This window comes from Papaver somniferum, chromosome 5 (assembly GCF_003573695.1).
Source record: "Papaver somniferum cultivar HN1 chromosome 5, ASM357369v1, whole genome shotgun sequence".
Lineage (NCBI taxonomy): Eukaryota > Viridiplantae > Streptophyta > Magnoliopsida > Ranunculales > Papaveraceae > Papaver > Papaver somniferum.
In genome coordinates this window covers 3,871,069-3,891,805 of record NC_039362.1, presented here as the reverse complement: position 1 = coordinate 3,891,805, position 20,737 = coordinate 3,871,069, and positions in this window count along the sequence as shown.

Below are 20,737 nucleotides of genomic sequence, written 5' to 3'. Positions count from 1 at the left end.
AAATGCAACGAAGTAGAAGATCGACCGATATACTCTATTGGAGAGACGTGCCATACTTTTTGTTTTCGAACGCTGTTATTGGGGCGCCACATTTGAATAGAGGGACGTCACTTAATAGGACAAAAACGGATCACTCGTAAATAATTTCAAAAATCTCTTATCTAAAATAATTTTAGAATAATTAAACAACCCTTATTTAAATAGATTAGCTAGAGTATTAGATAGATTGGATTAATGATATTGATTTGTAGTTAGAGATGGAAAATTGGGGTTAGTGTTTTAGGTTTTTGGAGGGAAGAAAAAAAAGAGGAATTCTTTTTTTTTTTTGAAAATCCCTAGATCTTGATTTACTCAAATAAAACGACTGATTTCAGTGAGAAAAAAAAACGGATTTTTTTCCTTTTCATACAAGTTTACGTTTAGGTGGCGATGAACTCCTAACCATAATTGAAGAAAATTGGGAAAAATGCAAGTTGAGAAAAGACCAGTTACGGCCAGGTAATGATAAGAAAAAGCAATCGTAGATCTGCTACGGCCAGATTTGGTTGTTATTAAGAAAAAAAAAACCAACCATAGGTTTTTGTTACGGCCAGATTTATTTGGTGGGTGATAAAAAAAATCCAATTATATATCTATTACGACCAGGTTTGTCCGGTTTATAACCAACCGTAGCTTTTGTTTCCCCGAACTTAAAGTTAGGTAAGTAAAATATCTCCTCCTTATCCAAAACGTGTTTAGTTGGATGATTAAAGATATGTCAGTTTATTTAGGCAAAATTAGAGAATTTTTCTCACATGAACGAGTAATAAAAAAAGTTTTTTTAGTTTAAGATTTATGACGGTTAGGTTTTAGGAAGTCGAATCCAACCGTTTACAAACTTAACCGTAATAACTAAAATTTGAATATTTACGGTTAGGAGTTCTTAGTTTCCTAACCGTAGGGAATTTGTAACCCTAATTTTTCCATATTTGAACCAATTTGATCATTAATATCCTACGGCTAGGAGTTCTTGGTTGTGGTTGATTTTAGTTTATAGATTTTGATTTTAGATGGAGGGTAACTTAGACATTTTTTTATTGCATCAAGACATCCCATAACCAAATTTCTAGTCACTAGGAATCCATGTAAAGCCCCTCTATTGGAATGTGACGCCCCAATAATAGCCTTCTTTTTTTCCGTCGCTGGAAAAGATTTCATGGAAAAAAATACTAGGTTTACAGACCACGGCCCGATTAAAATCCCGCCCTAAACAATACATGTGACCCAAGACAGGGCTTACCCCTTGTTGGGATCTTTTGCGGGAGAATAAGTTGGTAGGTGCAGCACTTCTGAGTGGAGTGCGAATTCGTGCACACTCCTTAACGAGTGTGTATTTCACATTTCGATCTCTATCCTTGATTAAATTTAGGGAGTTATGTAATGAGGGTCGTGATTCTAAACATGAAGGGTAACGAGACCATCAGTTAAATAATCAACCAATCAAAAGAATATGTGAAATATACACTCGTTAGAGGAGTGTGAACAGATTTGGACTCATTCTCAGTGTAAGGTGGATCAATGAGAAACTCGTAACAAATTCTGCAGACGACACAATAAGGATGCACATAACAAGATCATTATAACATTAAATTCTTCCATACTAACAAATTTACAACCCTTTTGATATCAGGGACGGAACTACAACCAGGCTTGACCTGATCTGAGTCACCCTCAAAATTCCAAACCACCTTTTTCTTCACTACCTATTTCAGTGGAGGTATTAAATTAGGTCTAAACTAATAGGCTTAAGACAACCCTCTACAAATGGGCCAGCCCAAAAGCCACCCCTACATTTTTTTGGAAGTACTTAGCAGAATTTGGCTCACGAGCTCACCGGCCTTATAGTGATGCCTTTTGGGTTGTCATGTTAAATTTTGGCACATGCTATAAATTTTTGGTCTCATGCCATATTTATAATCACATGGAAAATTTTAGACAACAAAATAAATTTTGAATAATTTAGTGTGTTTCATATCGCATTATAGATAAAGTCATTTGTATATATATTTTTTTTTTTGCAAATAAAGATGGAATGTAATGTCAAACCAAAGCCGGGTACGGAAAGAAACAAAAAACAAAAACAAAGAGAAAAATACGAGAATGGTGTCATGCTATCACAAGAAACAAATTATGTGTTATGAGCATCAGACAACAAACTTACATTACCAATACCTATTATAGTAGTGTTGTTACTTTCATTTTTACTATTAACTTTATTTAACAAAATCACCTGATCAAAAAAATAAGGTATGCTATCTTTCCGACTACTAAAATGAGATGATTTTCTTGCTTCCATAGCAGGTTTTTGTCTGCTACATAATTACCAGTTTTATCAGTGAACTTAAAACCTAAAAAGTTGTTGCAGTCTTTCAAAATCTTCACAGTTTCCTTCACTATTGTTTGATTTTGATAAGCCATCATAGTAAATTATAAATCTTCACATGTTTCTTCTCCTCTCTCTCTCTCTCTCTCTCTTTCCTATATTTTATCTCCGAAACTTCCCAAAACAGTGCTTGATTTCCCCAATTTATTCATGATTTTCCTTAATTTGTTTGGTACGATCTGATATTTCAGATTTGCCAGGCATATCAGAATCTTATGTAAATTATAAATAAATAAACCATCACTCTCTTAAGTGATTTAGGTTTTAGTTTGTTTCAATAATCAATCATCAATGGTATGTAGTTCTTGCCATTTAGATGTTTTCTCATCGCTGATGGTTTATATTGGCCATTTAGTTATTTTCCTATCTGTATTAACAGCGACATTTGATATATTCTGCACAATTTGTTCAAGTGTGGTCATATATTCAAGTATATTTTAGGAGATACTTCATTCAAACATGGTGTGAATCCTTTTATACAAGATCAGTGGTTGTTGGTTGTAACTACAATTTTATGGGCGATTTTCTTCTTCTTAATGGAGAATCAGAGTTTGAAGACTCACAAGTCATGGGCGATTTTCTTCTTTTTAATGGAGAATCAGAGTTTGAAGACTCACAAATCAAAATCAAAATGGTTGAATTTAATTTCAAAAATCATTTGTCGTAATTCCAAGAGGAATTACATACAATTAGTATGTATAGTGTACTCTAGTTCCTTTGTAATAGGAATTTTCATCATCACTTGTACTAGTATTTTTTGTTTGAATCTGATGTACGAATTGTTTACAGTTTATTAATCAAAAGTTCGCTTTATATTTCCTTCAAAAAAAAGATAAGCCAGCATAGTATATTTCCCTTAAATGAACCTCGCAATTCTTTCACAATCACCTTCCATCTAGAAATTCTTAATTTTGTTATCTCTTGCCTATCAAGCTCCCTGAAGAAGAGCTAAAGCTTTTGTTGTTGTTTTATTGCACATGAATCTTTGAATATTCCTAACTTAACTCCTTTTCCATCTCCTGCATCATTTCTCAGAATTAGTCCATGGCCAGCATTAAGAGTTGGAGAGATCCAAGAAGCATTATAACAATTCATGTTAGTTGAATTTTATGGAGAGTTATGTTTCAAATTAGCCACATTACAACTTAATAGTCCATTCGATTGGGAGAATTGGAAACCGAAGAATTCAATTATGGGGGTAATCCAATTCCAAGAATTGGATTCCAAGGAATGCAATTCAAATCCTAAAAATTCATGTTCGGTTGAGGTAATTCAATTATCTTTGTTTTTACCCCGGAATCCAATTCCATTGCACTATTGGACCCATGCAATGGAATTCTACTATTTTGGAGGGAATTGGATTCCTATGAATCAAAATTCTTAATTAAAAAAGTTCATTTGCACCGTTTGGTTCCAGGAATTGGGTGCATTCCCTAGGGATTGGATTCCCCGGAATCCAATTCCTTGAAACGGACATGCTGTAAATTCTGGTAAAAAATTTCAGAATGATTGCACCAGAAATTCAGATATCTCTAAAAGAGATAGAAATATGAATTGAAGAAGTTGACTTTTCTTGAAAATTTTCGGTGCATCTTTCCTTCTACATGAACCGGCGCTTAGTTCACATATCTCAGCCATATTTTGAATTCTTTCATACCACAAATCATAATGTTGTTTGAAAGTAATATTGGCTATACTAATGCTAACCCCACTAGTTAAAGGTGGAAACATCCATATTGATTTAGCAAACCAACATTCAAAAAGCAAGGGATCCAAATTCAATGTTATTGTTGAAGAAATGTATTTGTTATCTATTGTAGGTATATAACACCTTAATCTGTATGATAGGAAATTCATCATTTAAACATTTCCACACAAAAAAGTTTGTTTCGTTAAGGTAGTCATGTTTCCAAAATTTCTCTTTTTCTTTATCACAAGTATGGATTCCACTTAATTAATCCATCATACAAAGATTTCACAGTAAACATATCATTCTTAGCTAACTTTCATCTAGGTTTATCATGGTATAAGGTATCATTCAGATCTGTGAATAAGTTGATATTCAAATTGATTGAGCAATTGTATGGGCTGTCGTAGGCTCAACAAATTAATAAATATATTTCCCACTAATTAACTGGTAATATAGTGGTAGTAAGAGATCATTCTCACATAGCTGTGTAATTGATAGGTTATTTGTATTAGAAAAATAAAGTAAATCACAAAGAGGGGGTTTTGGTTGTGAGATAAATAAAGAGATAATAAGAAAAAAGGGATGATTAAAGAATCCTTCGCCGTTACCAAGCGTTAACAGGATTAAAATACTTATCTATGTTCATAAGAACCATTCATCACCAACCATAGAATAACAACTAGCTCAGTGCTATCCCCAAAACTCCTTTTACCACGGATACAGTAGCTCTTCAATATTAGATTTTATTCAACCGAACCACCAAGTAGTAGCTCACTCAAGGTGTAATCCAATCAAACTCTTTAAGCTTTGTGAATTAGGTTAATCCAAGTAGTTAAACTCTTAGCTCAAGTTTTACTTGCTGGTGTTGTCTTCACACACAATTGCTCCACAGAATCCCTCTGTAAAGTCTCGCGATTTTCACTTGTGTAGAGTGTTAATCGACGATTACTTATCCCATAACTTCTACTAGCAATAGAACAATCAATTGACTAATCTAGTATGCATCCCAAATCAATCTAAGAATCGTTCATAAACCCTAGATATGGTAAAGACAAACGATGATGATTAAAACCTTAAATAGACTTGTATTATTAATAAAGCTCCACGCTTAGAACATTGAATTCATCCTTAATCAACAAAGGTTTAGTTTCTCATGATTACAAAATTACCCGGTTTCCCCCTAAAGGGGTACCCTAAAATATTAATGAAGAACAAAAGTATAATATGAGATGATATTCGATCATATGTGAAAGGCCTAATACCTATATTTATAGGTTTACATTGCTTGGCCATCAAGTATTTAATTCGGTTCAAAAACCCGACCCAAAAATACGAAATAAGGGCCCAACTGTGAGTTTAGGCCTTCGCAAGTATGCATACCCGTTTCTATACTTGTTAAGTATACGTGCCGGTATGCGTACCTCAAATTCCAACAGAAATTTTCGGAACTTAAGTATGCGTACCCGTTTGCATACTTTACCGTCTTCGGTATTCGATAAAAGCTTGTTTTGGCCACAACTTCTTCGTCCGAACTCGGAATGACCTCATGCTTTTTGCATTCTTTTTATCTTTCAATTATCTTCAAGATGATGATGAGAAATTCTTAATTTGAATGAGTTATGATCGGTGTTTGTCCCTTCTCTTGATTTTGAGCGTTTTGCTTCTTTTGATCGCATTTCTTCCACTTCTCTTGGACTTTGGCACTTGGATACTTTGAATACTTCGCTTCATAGCTCTTTTCAGCACTTTGTAGCTCTTTTTTGGATGATTCACCTATTAGAGGCAAATAAGAGAAAAATGTAATAATACGAAAATATGCAAGAATAATAGTTAAAGCAAGTATGGAATGGAAACTAAAATCATATGAATTATGCACTTATCAGCAATAATATAAGGAAAATAAACAATGATCAAGTCTTTGTTCCACTTATTCATATATGGGTTAATCAAATCTGATACAAGTGTTAGCATGTTGTTATTTCCAGAACAAAGTTGATCTAGAGTAGTGTCTGGATCAGGTATCTATTGGTCAATCCATATGTACATGGACTTTGCATCCCCTACTTCCAAAAAAATAAATTTATGAATCAACTTTACTCCCTGCAAAACAAACTTCCATATTCTTCTCTATGAATCTCATGGAGAGTTCGATCCTGGCTCAAGATGAACGCTAGCGGCATGCTTAACACATGCAAATTGGACGGGAAGTGGTGTTTCCAGTGGCGGACGGGTGAGTAACGCGTAAGAACCTTCCATTGGGAGGGAACAACAGCTGGAAACGACTTCTAATACCTCGCAGGCTGAGGAGCAAAAGGAGGAATCCTCCCGAGGAGGTGCTCGTGTCTGATTAGCTAGTTGGTGAGGCAATAAATTACCAAGGCGATGATCAGCCACACTGGGACTGAGACACGACCCAGACTCCTACGAAAGGAAGCAGTGGGGAATTTTCCGCGATGGGTGGAAGCATGACAGAGCAATGTCGCGTGGAGGTAAAAGGCCCACGGGTCATGAACTTCTTTTCTCGGAGAAGAAGCAACGACAATATCTGGGAATAAGTATCGTCTAACTCTGTGCCAGCAGCCGCGGTAAGACATAGGATGCAAGCGATATCCGAAATGATTGGAAGTAAAGTGTCTGTAGGTGGATTTTCAAGTCCGCTGTCAAATCCCAGGGCTCAGCCTTGGACAGGCGGTGGAATCTACCAAGCTAAAGTACGGTAGGGGTAGAGGGAATTTCCGGTGGAGTGGTGAAATGCGTAGAGATCGGAAAGAACGCCAAAGGCGAAAGAACTTTGTTGGGCCGACACTGACACTGAGAGACGAAAGCTAGGGGAGCGAATGGGATTAGATACCCCAGTAGTCCTAGCCGTAAACGATGGATACTAGGTGCTGTGCGTATCGACCCGTCGTTAGTTGTTGTTTTTTCCAATTTTTGAAATATTTTTCTTTAAACAGTTTCCCCACCAAGAATTAGGTTGAGCAATAATTTTCCAGGCAATTCTAGCAATCATTGACTGATTCATTTTGTCATGTTTCTTAAACCCATACCACCCATGCCTATAGGTTAGTGTAGAAATTTCCAAGATTTTTCTAAATTGAGTTAGCCTTCTTTCCCCACCATAAATCTCTCTAAATTGAATTGATTTTGCTTGTTATTTTCTTTGGGAGTGTGAATCATCCCATATGCTAAACATGCAGGTACGACAGAACTGATTTGTTAAGAATCAGGTGACTAGGATGGTTGAGTGTTTTATTATTCCAACCTTTCACCATTTCCTCCATCTTGATGACAATAATCAAAAGCTTTCATTTTTGATTTATCATTAATAAGAGGGGCACCAAAATAAGAATCTTTAGTATCACTTTTTCTTTTTCTTTTTTAGCAACCTAGACATCATTTTTTTAGGTGAATTTTTTTATTGAAAAATAAATCTCTAACTTGTCAATATTGACCGAAAACAAACTGAGTTCATGCAGAACATTCAATAAGTTTTTACGACTCTGTGGATTTGCCTTTGTAAAAATAAGGTAGTCATCCGCGAAAAAAAAGTTAGACATGTAGTAGTATTTTTTACTTATTTGTATTCCTTGAAATCCTTTAGATTTTTTATTTGCATTAACAAAGTGGATAAGAAATAGATAGGGGGATAGTGGATCTCCCTATCCAAGCCCTCTAGATGATTTGAAAAAATTTCCTGCATTTTCACTTAACAACACAACTATAAAAACTGTAGATATACATTGTCTAATTAGTTCACACCAATCTTTATAAAAACCCAGATTTTCCATTGTCTTAATTAAAAAATCCCATCTGACTTTGTCGAAAACTTTGGACATGTTAATTTTAACTCCTAACCCCATAAAAAAATCTTATGATTCATAATGTATATCAATTCATGTACCACAACGATATTATCATAACGTATCTATTAGACAAGAAAACTGGATTGAAAAGGTGAGATCAATTTATCAAGTAAAATTTTAATCTTATTTGCCAAAAGTTTTGAAATCACATTATAAAGAATGTTGCACAAACCAATTGGTCATAAATCAGATGGTGTTTTTAGATATTTGATTTTAGGTATTAAGAACATAAAAGTTACATTAAAGCATGGATTCAATTTATTTGTTGACCATATATCATGTTAGAGCACTGATCGGTCGAAATCGCAAGCATTGGTATCTCAATCTTGTTTGTCAAGTTTAGTTGACGATAAGTCTTGATTTCTAGTCTACTTATAGCTATGTTTCGGATTAGGATAAAATGTGTAGTTGAGCTTTAGACTTCACGAAGTTCATCAATTGAAGACGAAGAACTACTAAGGGGAGTTTGTGGAACTTCATCAACAAAAGGTATATGGAGACTTGAACTCATATATCACTCAGAAGTCTATATTATTTTGTCTCCTATTGAGATAAAGTCGCATAGCTATATAGACTTTACATTATATATACACATTTGATATTTCGAGCTGAGTTTAACTCGCTTATATTTTTCTCGAAATATGTGTTGGAAAGATTTTTGCTTTAACCATGTTCATCAGTATTCTTGACGAAAGTCAAAAGATGATCATGTGAAAATCACCTGGTAACATCTTACATGATTTGTGTGAAACAATCATTTGATGTAGGTTCAGAATGTTTCGTATTGATAATTCGATCACTTAAAAATTGCTTATAAGCTTATAGTTTGTGTAAGACAACTATTTTCGTCTTCTAAGAATGTTTCAATGATTGAAATGAGAGTTAAGAGCTAAAACCCATGTCTGGATACATTACAGTTTGTGTACTTAGTGTACGAGCTGTTTTGAAGGAATTCAGGACCGGAAGTTTACATACCCGTTCGTAAACTTATTCAACTGTTTAAGTCAGGGTACTTAAGTTTGCATACCCGTTCGCAAACTGATTTAACTATTGAAGTCCGGGAACCAAGTTTGCGTACCCGTTCGGAGTTCGGTCCGGAGCTAAAGTTTGCATACCCGTTTGCAAACTGTCAGCTTGTGACCAATGTCCGTAACTTAAGTTTGAGTACCCATTTGCAAACCTAAGTGGTTCAAGTTCTAAAATCGGTTAAGTGTGATTTCATACTCATGAACAAACACGTTTATAAATTAAGAAATGCAATCTTTACAAACTGTGGAAAAAATATGTTCATGAACTGATTCTTTTGAATCAGTCCGATTTTTCTTTAATTATGTCTTGTATACTTCTATGAGAATATAAACAATTTGTTAGAGCATTGATCGGTCAAACTCGCATGCGTTGCTATCTCAAGCATGTTTGTCAATGTTAGTACTATAAGTCTTGATTTCTAGTCTACTATAGCTAAGGTCTCGGACTAGGATAGAAAGTGTAGTTGAGCTCAAGAACTCCATTGCAATCATCATACATGACGAAGGACTACTCAAGGAACCGGTGGATCTTCATCGACTAAAAGTTATGTGGAGACTTGAACTTATCTATCAGTCAAAAGTCTATTTATCTCCTATCTTGAGACAAAAGTCGTTTTGCTATATAGACTTAGATTATACACATTTACTATTTCGAGCCGAGTTTATCTCGCCTATCTATTTCTCGAAATATGTGTTGGTAAGCTTTCGCTTTATCCAAGTTCATATTTACCTAGTGACGAAAGTCATGACAAGTTTCAATCACTTTGAAAATTGCTTACTTTGACGAAAAATAGTTTGTGAATAACAACTATAGAATATCAACGTCCTCTAAGAATGTTCCAATGATTGAAATGAGAGTTTAGATTATATAACCATTGGAGGATATAAGCATTGTTGTGGAAACACATATATGTAAAAGTCCTTATTCCTTGAACCGAAGTTTGCGAACTTTGTTGATCAAGAGAACCAGAATGGTGGCGTGAGCCAAGTCCGAGAACTGGCGGAAGTTCTCGACCCGAGAAATTCTGCTGGAGTTTGTGAACTCCGTACGGGAACTTAAGTCCGCGAACTTGAGTAGGTTATATCTAAAAACGATGTTTGTGAACTTATTCTTATATAAACTAAGGAATTCCCATTGCAAACCGTGGCTATATAGTTCATGAACCGATTCGAGTGAATCAAATCATTTTTGCTTCAATTGTGTCTTGTGTAGTTACATAATATTTCCTTGCAATTGAACAACTCTCTAACTAGTTCATTCGAGTCACTTGAACTAGTTATGGTGATGAAGAATATGGTTGATATGAAAGTGATCATATGGCTAACCATTTGGTTGACTATTGTTGAACCAACAAATGTACAAGTTTGGGTACGGTTATACAAGCCTAAAAACGTGCATTTCATTTGTGTGTAACAAGCTAGTTTTTGATCTAACGGTTGAAAGATTTTAGCTTGAATCTAATCAGGTTTTCATCTAACGGTGAGTATTAAATGCTTTGTTACCAAGCTAACATTGATTGCAAACCCTGATTTGAAAGACTATATAAGGGAGAACTCTAGCAACTGGGAAACCTAATCCTCACACCTTCTGTGTGATACTAGTTGTGCTAAGATAGAGTCGATTATCCTTTAACCTTTGGTTTCTTCTTCTAAACCAGGTTAACGACTTAAAGACTTCATTGGGATTGTGAAGCCAGACCTATACTACTTTCTTGTAGTTGTGTGATCTGATCTTGCTGTTTTTATCATACGAGTACAATTGTCTTGAGATTGATATCTCTGATAAGCAAGATATAAAAGAAATCACAAACACTTCGTCTCATCGTTTGTGATTTCGCAATATCTTTTTTCGCTGTGTCGATTAAGATTATTGTGAGGTGATTCATAATACTAGGTTGTTCTTCGAGAATATAAGTCCGGTTTATCAATTGGTTCATGTTCACCTTGATTTATCAAAAGACGGAACAAAACTCGTAGGTATATTTGTAGGAGACGGAATTATCTATTATCGTAGACTTTTCTGTGTGATACAGATTTTTTATTAAAGTCTTCGACTTTTGGTCGTAGCAACTCTTAGTTGTGGGTGAGATCAACTAAGGGAATCAAGTACGTAGTATCCTGATGGGATCAGAGACGTAGGAGCATAACTGTACCTTGGATCAATGTGAGATTTATTGGGGTTCAACTACAGTCCAGACCGAAGTTAATTTGGAGCAGGCTAGTGTCTGTAGCGGCTTAATACAGTGTGTGTTCAAACTGGACTAGGTCCCGGGTTTTTCTGCATTTGCGGTTTCCTCGTTAACAAAATTCTGGTGTCTGTGTTATTTCGTTTCTGCATTATATTTTGTTATATAATCGAAATATCACAGGTTGTGCGTTGTTCAATCAATTAGAATACCCGACCTTTTGGTTGTTGATTTAAATTGATTGACACTTGGATATTGGTCTTTGGTACCATCCAAGTTATCTCTCTAGTATTTGATAAAGACTCGCAGATTTCTATTTACTTGAGTATATATCAAATCGAGAAATTGAGATATAAACTCTTTGATATACCTTTTATCTAGATTGAGTCTGACTGTCTAGTTGATTCTCTAGAAAGTATAATGAAGTTTGTATATTGGGTGTGGTTGTTGTACCCCCACCTTTTCAATTGGTATCAGAGCAGGCAAACACGTTTAAGACCTTACAAGTCCGTGTTTGTAGCGATCTGACTTTATGGACGAGTCTATCTCTAATAACGTACCGGTTCAGAAATTACCAGATGATTCTAAAAGCTTGGATTCACCTGAGAGAACTGTCACATCTAAGTCAATATCTAAATATTCTCTTGATGTAAAAACTGTTGATTGGGAAACTCTCCTAGAAGAACAGTTGGATGAACTTTATGATGAAGGTGATTCAGATATTGATAGATATGTTGATGAGGAAGTCTCAGAGTATGTTAAGTTTTTGGATTCGTGGAATATGAAGAAGATTACAACTTCTCTTGCCTCACCTCTTCTGACTCCTCTCTGTCGAGAAAACAAGAAATTGAAAAGATGTTACGCATGTGTTTATTTTTCGAATCGTTCTAACGAATTGATCCTCAAGGATTATGAGGAAAACCTACGTATAAAGTTACTTGAGTGTGATAATCTTTATCAAAAGTACTTCTTGTTGGAAGAGAAACTTGCAGAATCTGAAGCAAGGTTTAACTCTCAACAAATTATTTTTGATGACAGAGAAAGTGCTTGTCTCGCTCGAGAAAACGCCTTGAGGCTGATTTAGCTGCTGCTCTTGATAAAATCAAGATGTTGGAAGATGACTTGAAAAAGTTCAATGCTAGTTCAAGGAAATTAACCACTATGCTAGGAGCAAGTAAAAATCATCGTGATACACGAGGATTGGGCTATAAGGAATAAATGCTCCAAGTATTAGCAAAGAGGTAAAATTTGTCAAGGATAGTGATTTTTCTCAACAAAAGGTTTCCACTGATGGAAAAAGTGAAATACCTTCACCGGTAGTTAAGGTTCGAAAGAAAAAGTATATCAACCTCCAAAGTCAGCACATACAGATCGAGGTAAGAACATTACTTATGTTTTCCACTATTGCGAAAATAAAGGTCACATGGAAAGGAGATGTCGTTTCCGTATAAGGATTGAGAAACTTCATGATGTTCTTGTTTGGGCATCACAAGAAGTTGTGAAACAAAGATCATACGTTAAGACTAATCCTCTTAACGTTACAGGTTGTAACTGTACAACCTTTAGGCAAAAGAATCAGTGCTGTGATAAGCCTAGATTTTCCTATAAATGTCATACGAATCCTTTTCACAATCGTAATGGTTATCAAAAGGATAACTTCGTAAATACGAAGATAAGATGTGATGCTCCCAATTGGAGAAAGACTAACTTGCAAAACAATAGTCAATCCAATTCTCTTCCGGAAAATCTTGAAGAGAGTAATGGGAAGAATGTTTCGGTCGTTCCTAAACGCACTCAAAAGTGGATACCAAAGAAAGTCAATGATATTTTGAGTGTGAAAATCAATGATCTCCCAGAAAGTTCCATGACTATGGAGAAAGCAGTATCCATGATGCTGGAACTTAAAGAGTTCTTTGGGAAGATGGATTTAGATGTGAAAGGTTCTAAAAGCGATCTCTTTCATGATAATCCAAAAGTCACTGCTGGTGAGCAAGACATTGTTCACCTCAACGCAACTTGAGTGTTTTTTAAGTGCACCCTCACCAAGGAATGCCCTGTTATGTATACGGTGAGGGAAGCACGAATTAAATTGGAGCGCACATATTATGTTTGGTAAGGATGTAGAATTCAATTGGATTCATCTAAAAAGGTATGTATATAAACTTGAGCAATATTTGTACTTTTATTACATAGAGAACTTATAATTATTCACGTACCTTTCTTATCGTTATTTTCTACCGAACTTGATCTGTGTTTAAGGTTCTTAAATGTTTAGGTTTGAAAATAATAGTTTGGGATGTTTGGACTACATGGTACACTTACCAGGTATGCATAACCAGGGACGGAGCTAGAAATTCTATACATGGAGGGCTAATCTAATATTTTTTTTTAAGGGGGGCGAAATAATAGATTTGTTTTACAATAATAGAATTTATAAGGGACTTTTAATAGATTTCAAAAGTTTTAGGGGAGGCGGGAGCCACCCCTGGCTTCTACATAGCTCCGTCCCTGTGCATAACATCATTTAAAATCAAAATCCAGTGGTTTAGGTACGCATACCCGTTTGCATACTGCTCCAGAATACGAAAATTCGTTTGCAAACCCGTATGCATACTTGACATCGATATTCGGTAAATTTATTTTGGCCGTAACTTCTTCGTCCGAACTCGGAATGACCTCATTATTTTTGCATTCTCTTCCTCTTTGAATTATCTTCAAAAGGGTGATGAGAAATCCTAAATGTGAATGTGTTGAGGTTGGTCTTTGTCCCGTATCTTGTTTTTGAGTGTTTTGCTCCGTTTCGTCGCACTTGTTCTACTGGACTTGGGCACTTGGATTCTTGGAGTAATTCTCTTCTAATATCTTTTGTAGCTTTTAAAAGAATGATGTTAGTGAATCACAAAGAAGGAAAATCAAGAATGGGAAGTAGTACCCACTGCTACGGGATTCTTGAATGTTCACAATCATCTTATGTGAACTATGATGCATGGTATTTAATGACTTTGTATGTTTTTCTTTGTTAAGAAAATCTTTTTATTCGATTTTGGTAACCACTCTTGGTGTAAATCCGTGCGAAAAAGATTGATTCTACCTCTAAGGACAAAGATTGATTTTTGCAGTGTTATCTTTATGGTTTTATATATTGCAATATGTTATGGGATATGTGTGTTTGCGTCCGTGAACTATGATTGTCCCATACCTTGTCAAAAGCAAAGTCTTTCGTATGTCGATATTTGATAAAAGAATGAATAGACTTTTGAAAAATACAAAAGTTAAGCCTATTATGTCAGTTTTTGATGGAAGATAGGTTAAAATATTTTGTTTGCAAGGATTATGTCTATTGAATATCGTTATGCGAATAGAGATAGAAAATAGAATGAATCCTTGTGTATTACGCAGTATTGATCTTCCCTGATCTATATTTTATGTATTACTGTGAGGCTCCATAAGTTCACTTATGTTGAGCATTTTCGATTAAATTAATCATGCTTCTCTTATGGTTAATTTAATTGAGTATTTTGGATTCAAATTCATACTTGTATGTGATTTGTTATGTCCAAAGAAATCCTTCTTTTATTTTGAAATTAAGGTCGCTCTTGTTGTTCTTTCGGGAATGACATATTATGGGGGAGAGTTCTTAATTGAACTTGTGCTTAATTGCCAAATCTTTGTGGGGAGTGCGGCTGTGGAATATTATAGGGGTTATCTTGTATCTTTATAAACTCCTTGATGAATGCATTTAGCTTCGGATTTATGATTGCATCTAAATAAGTTGATATTTTGCTTTCTTTTGGTCAAGAAATATCTCTTTCGAAAATTTCATTAGGATCCTATTCTTGTACCTTTGCCAATTTTATTGACAAAAATGGGGAGAATTAATATGTAGTTCACACTACAAATACATATGGTTTTCGGATCATTATGTAATGGGGAGTGGTTTCCATGTGAGATGGAGTATTGACTAAGGAGGAGTGATACATATCACCATAGTATTGTTGTTGAATTTGTGATACAATTGAACTTTGACATTGTGTAATGACACTATGACATTGTATAACAATGATTGAGAACTCTTGTTTTCTCGTTGTTATACTACGGATTTTCAACAACAATGATGCTGAACTTACAACCTTTGAGATCATTGGAGTATTTGGAAGTGACGAAGATATCAAGTAATGTTGAAGATTAGACATGTGGAATAGGAGCTACAAAACTTAATTTATTTATTTTTTGTATTCCATATTTATTGATAGTTTTGTCACTAAAATTGACAAAGGGGGAGATTGTTAGAGCATTGCTCGGTCGAACTCGCATGCGTTGCTATCTCAAGCATGTTTGTCAATGTTAGTGATCAAAACTATAAGTATTGATTTCTAATCTACTATATCTAAGGTCTCGGACTAGGATAAAAAGTGTAGTTGAGCTCGAGAATTCCATGGAAATCATCATACAAGACGAAGGACTACTCAAGGAACCGGTGGATCTTCATCGACTAAAAGGTATGTGGAGACTTGAACTTATCTATCACTCAAAAGTCTATTTATCTTCTATCTTGAGACAAAAGTCGTTTTGCTAAGTAGACTTAGATTATACACATTTTTTATTTCGAGCCGAGTTTATCTCGCCTATCTATTTCTCGAAATATGTGTTGGTAAGCTTTCGCTTTAGCCAAGTTCATCTTTAACTAGTGACGGAAGTCATGACAAGTTTCAATCACTTTGAGAATTGCTTACTTTGACGAAAAATAGTTTGTGAATAACAACTATAGAATATCAACGTATAACAACTATATAATATCAACGTCCTCTAAGAATGTTTCAATGATTGAAATGAGAGTTTAGATTATATAACCATTGGAGGATATAAGCATTGTTGTGGAAACACATATATGTATAAGTCCTTATTCCTTGAACCGAAGTTTGCGAACTTTGTTGATCAAGAGAACCGGAATGGTGGCGTGATCCAAGTCCGCGAACTGCCGTAAGTTCTCAACCCGAGAAATTCTGCCGGAGTTTGTGAACTTCGTACGGGAAATTAAGTCCGCGAACTTGAGTAGGTTATATCGAAAAACGATGTTTTTGAACTTATTCTTATATAAACTAAGGAATGCAAATTGCAAACCGTTCCTATATAGTTCATGAACCGATTCGAGTGAATCAAATAGTTTTTGCTTCAATTGTGTCTTGTGTAGTTACATAAAATTTCCTTGCAATTGAACAAATATCTAACTAGTTCATTTGATTCACTTGAACTAGTTTTGGTTGATATGAAAGTGGTCATATGGCTAACCATTTGGTTGACTATTGTTGAACTAAAAAATGTACAAGTCTGGGTACGGTTACACAAGCCTAGAAACGTGCAATTCATTTGTGTGTAACAAGCTCGCTTTCGATCTAACGGTTGAAAGATAATAGCTTGAATCTAATCAAATTTTCATCTAACGGTGAATATTGAATGCTTTGCTACCAAGCTAACATTGATTGCAAACCTTGATTTGAAAGACTATATAAGGGAGAACTCTGGCAACTAGGAAACCTAATCCCCCCACCTTCTGTGTGATACTAGTTGTGCTAAGCTAGAGTCAATTCTACTTTAACCTTTGGTTTCTTCTTCTAAACCAGGTTAAAGACTTAAAGACTTCATTGGGATTGTGAAGCCAGACCGATACTACTTGAAAAAACGGGGGTCTAACAACAACACCCAATATTTCGCCTAACAATCTGTATGGACAAACTCCAATATACTTTTATGAGAATCAACTAAACAGTCAGACTCAATCAATAAAAAGATATATCAAAGAGCTTATATCTCAATATCTCGATTTGATCTTTACTCAAGCAAATAGAAATTTGCGAGTCTTTATCAAAGAGAGATAACTTGGAAGGTACCAAACACCAATGTACAAGGATCAATCAATATTAATCAATAACCAAAGGTTGGATTTCCAATTGATGATCACGAACGCACAACCTGTATTATTTCAATTATATAAAATATAATGCGGAAAATAAATAACACAGACAACAGAAATTTTGTTAGCGAGGAAACCGCAAATGCAGAAAAACCCCGGGACCTAGTCCAGATTGAATACACACTGTATTGAGCCGCTACAGACACTAGCTAGTCTACTCCAAGCTAACTTCGGACTGGACTATAGTTGAACCCCTATTAATCTCCCACTGATACAAGGTACAGTTGTACTCCTACGTCTCTGATCCCAGCAGGATACTGTGCACTTGATTCCCTTAGTTGATCTCATCCACAACCAAGAGTTGTTGTAACCCAAAATCACAGACTTGATAATAAACAAATCTGTCTCACACAAAAAAGTCTATCAAAGGATAAATTTGTCTCCCACAGATAAACCCTAGGTTTTGTTCCGTCTTAAAATATAAAATCAAGGTGAACGGGAACCAATTGATAATTCGGTCTTATATTCCCGAAGAAGAGCCTAGATTAATCAATCACCTCTTTCTCAACCGTTAGATCGAAAACTTATCTTGTCACACACACTTGGGTAAACGTTTACTGGATTCGTGAAAACCATGCCCAAACGTGTACGTTCATGTTGGTTTAACATAGTAACCCAAAAGGTCAACCATTTGAGCATTTCATATTAACCTTGTTCTTCTTCACCATAACTAGTTCAATTGACTCAAATGAACTAGTTAGAGAGTTGTTCAATTGTTATGAGATCTTATGTAACTACACAAGACACAATTGAAACAAAGATGATTCGATTCGATTGAATTGGCTCATGAACATTATAGCCATGGTTTGCATAAAGCATTCCTTAGTAATTTAACGTTTCTTGTTCAGAGCACATCTTTAGATCATAACCTCTTAAGTTCACAAACAAGTTCGCGGACTTAAGTTAATCGGTTGAGTTTTCCAAACTCAGCAGAAATTCTCGGTTCGAGAACTTCCGCCAGTTCGCGGACTAAGCACACAAACGAGTTTGGAAAATCCAGCACAAATTCTCGGTCGATAACTTCCGACAGTTCGTGGACTGGGTTCGCGGACTTGGCAAGCCAATTCCACAATCCTCCCGATTTCTCTTGATCAACAAAGTTCGAAAACTTCGGTTCAAGGAATACATGGTTATGTAATCTAAACTCTCATTTCAATCATTGATACATTCTCAGAGGACGCTATGTAGCCGTTATTCACAGACCGATTCACGTCCGAGCAATTCTCAAAGTGATTGAAATTTTCATGACTTTCGTCACTAGGTGAAGATAAACTTGATCAAAGAAAAACGCTTTACCAACACACGATTTTGAGATAAAAGATAAGCAATGAATGATCAGCTCAAAATGTCAAGTGTGTATGATCTAGTCTATATAGCATACGACTTTTGTCTCATAAGAAGTAGGAGATAGAATAGATAGACTTTTGAGTGATAGATAAGTTCAAGACTCCACATACCTTTTTGTTGATGAAGTTCCACAGTTCTTTGTATAGATCTTCGTCGTTGCATGATGAATCGCCATGAAGTCCTTGAGCTTAACTACACTTTTCCTATCCTAATTCGAGACTTAGCTATGTAGGCTAGAAATCAAGACTCATAGTTTTGATCACTAACATTGACAAACATGCTTGAGATAGCAACGCATGCGAGGTTGACCGAGCTATGCTCTAACAATCTCCCCCTTTGTCAATTTTAACGACAAAACTATTAATGCATATGGAATACAAAAAAGATAAACTTTAGTGGCTCCTATTCCATAGTCTAATCTTCAACGTTCCCTGAAATCTTCTTCCTTCCAAGTACTCCAATGATCCCAAAGGTTGTAAGTTTAGCATCACCGTTGTTGAAGATCCGTAGCTATAACAATGAGAGAAATCGAGATTCTCGATCATTATTAATATACAGTGTCATAGTACTATTATGTAACATCAAAGTCCAATTGTATCACGACTTTAACAATAATACGTGATATGCATCACTCCCCCTTAATCAATACTCCATCTCGATCATGGAAACCACTCCCCCTTACACAATGATCCGAAAACCATATGTATTTGTAGTGTGAACTACAATATTTCTCCCCCTTTTTGTCAATAAAATTAGCAAAGGTACAAGATCGGGATCATAATGAAATTTACACAAGAGACATTTCATAGACTAAAAGAAAAAATACATACCAACTTAATTTAGATGCAATCATAGATCCGAAGCTAAATGCATTCATCAAGGAGTTTTAAGATGCAAGATAACCCCTATAAAATTCCACAGCCGCACTCCCCGCAAGATATTACCATTAAGCACAAGTTCAAAAGAACTCTCCTCCATTTGATGTCATTCCCTAAAGAACAACAAGAGCGACCTTAATTTCGAAAGAAAAGAAGGATTTTTTATTGGATACCAAAAACCATGAGAATGATTTTCTATATCCAAAACTCAACCAAATTAACCATAAGTAAACCCATGATTAATTTAATTGGAATACGCAACTAAATCAAACCACAAAAGTGATCAATTTAATTGAAGGTGCTCAACATAAGTAAACTTACGGAGCTACGACTAAGGTAATCATACAAAGACGACTAACTTAATCGTTCTCATACTCAACATAAGAAAAACCTTACGGAATATGCGACTATATTAACCAATAGAACATGATTAGTATAGCCGTTCATATACTCAACACAAGAATTTGTGGAATATATGAAAAATCAACTAGACTAATTACAATAGAGCATATAATTAATCCAATTGGAATACCAATAACCAAACTAATTACCGAAGTAATCAATTCAATTATTTTGGGCTCAACATAAGAAAACTTATGGAACCCCGACTAAGTTCATCATAGAAAATGACAACCTTAACCGTACATCTACTCAGCATAACAAAGAAAACTTATGGAGTACAAACTAAATAACCAAACTAGTTGATTAAATTAGTTCATAATGCTCAACATATAACATCTTATGGAACAACCAACAAGTAAATAAGAAGAATCAACTTAGTTGTATCGTGCTCAACATAAGACACACAATGGAGCCTTCACGGTAAAACATAATAAAATGGATCAATGAAGATCAATATCGTGGATAACATACAAGGATCTATTCTATTTTCCATCACAACGATATAATAGACCTTATCCTTGTCAAACAAAAGATTTTATCCTATTTTCCATCAAATACATGACTGCACAGGCATAACTTTTGTAATTTTCAAAAGTCCATTCGTCCTTTCATCAATACGAATACTATTCATGAACGAATTTACTTTTGACCGCAATATGGGACCTTCAAGTTCACGGACGCAAACAATACATATCCCATAAAAATATTGCAATATATCAAACCATTAAAATACTACAATAACATCATCCTCCAAATATTTTTAGAATTTAATACCAATAATCCTAAAAAATAACATAAGAAGATGAAAACAAACATAGCTATGTGTAGTCACAATCATCGCTATTCAAAGCACTAGTTATTCTTCCAACTAATCCAAAAAGAAGACATACTAGGCAACTAAAACTTAGTTTTCCTTGATGATTTCACACCTCTGAAAGGGTCCATCAAAG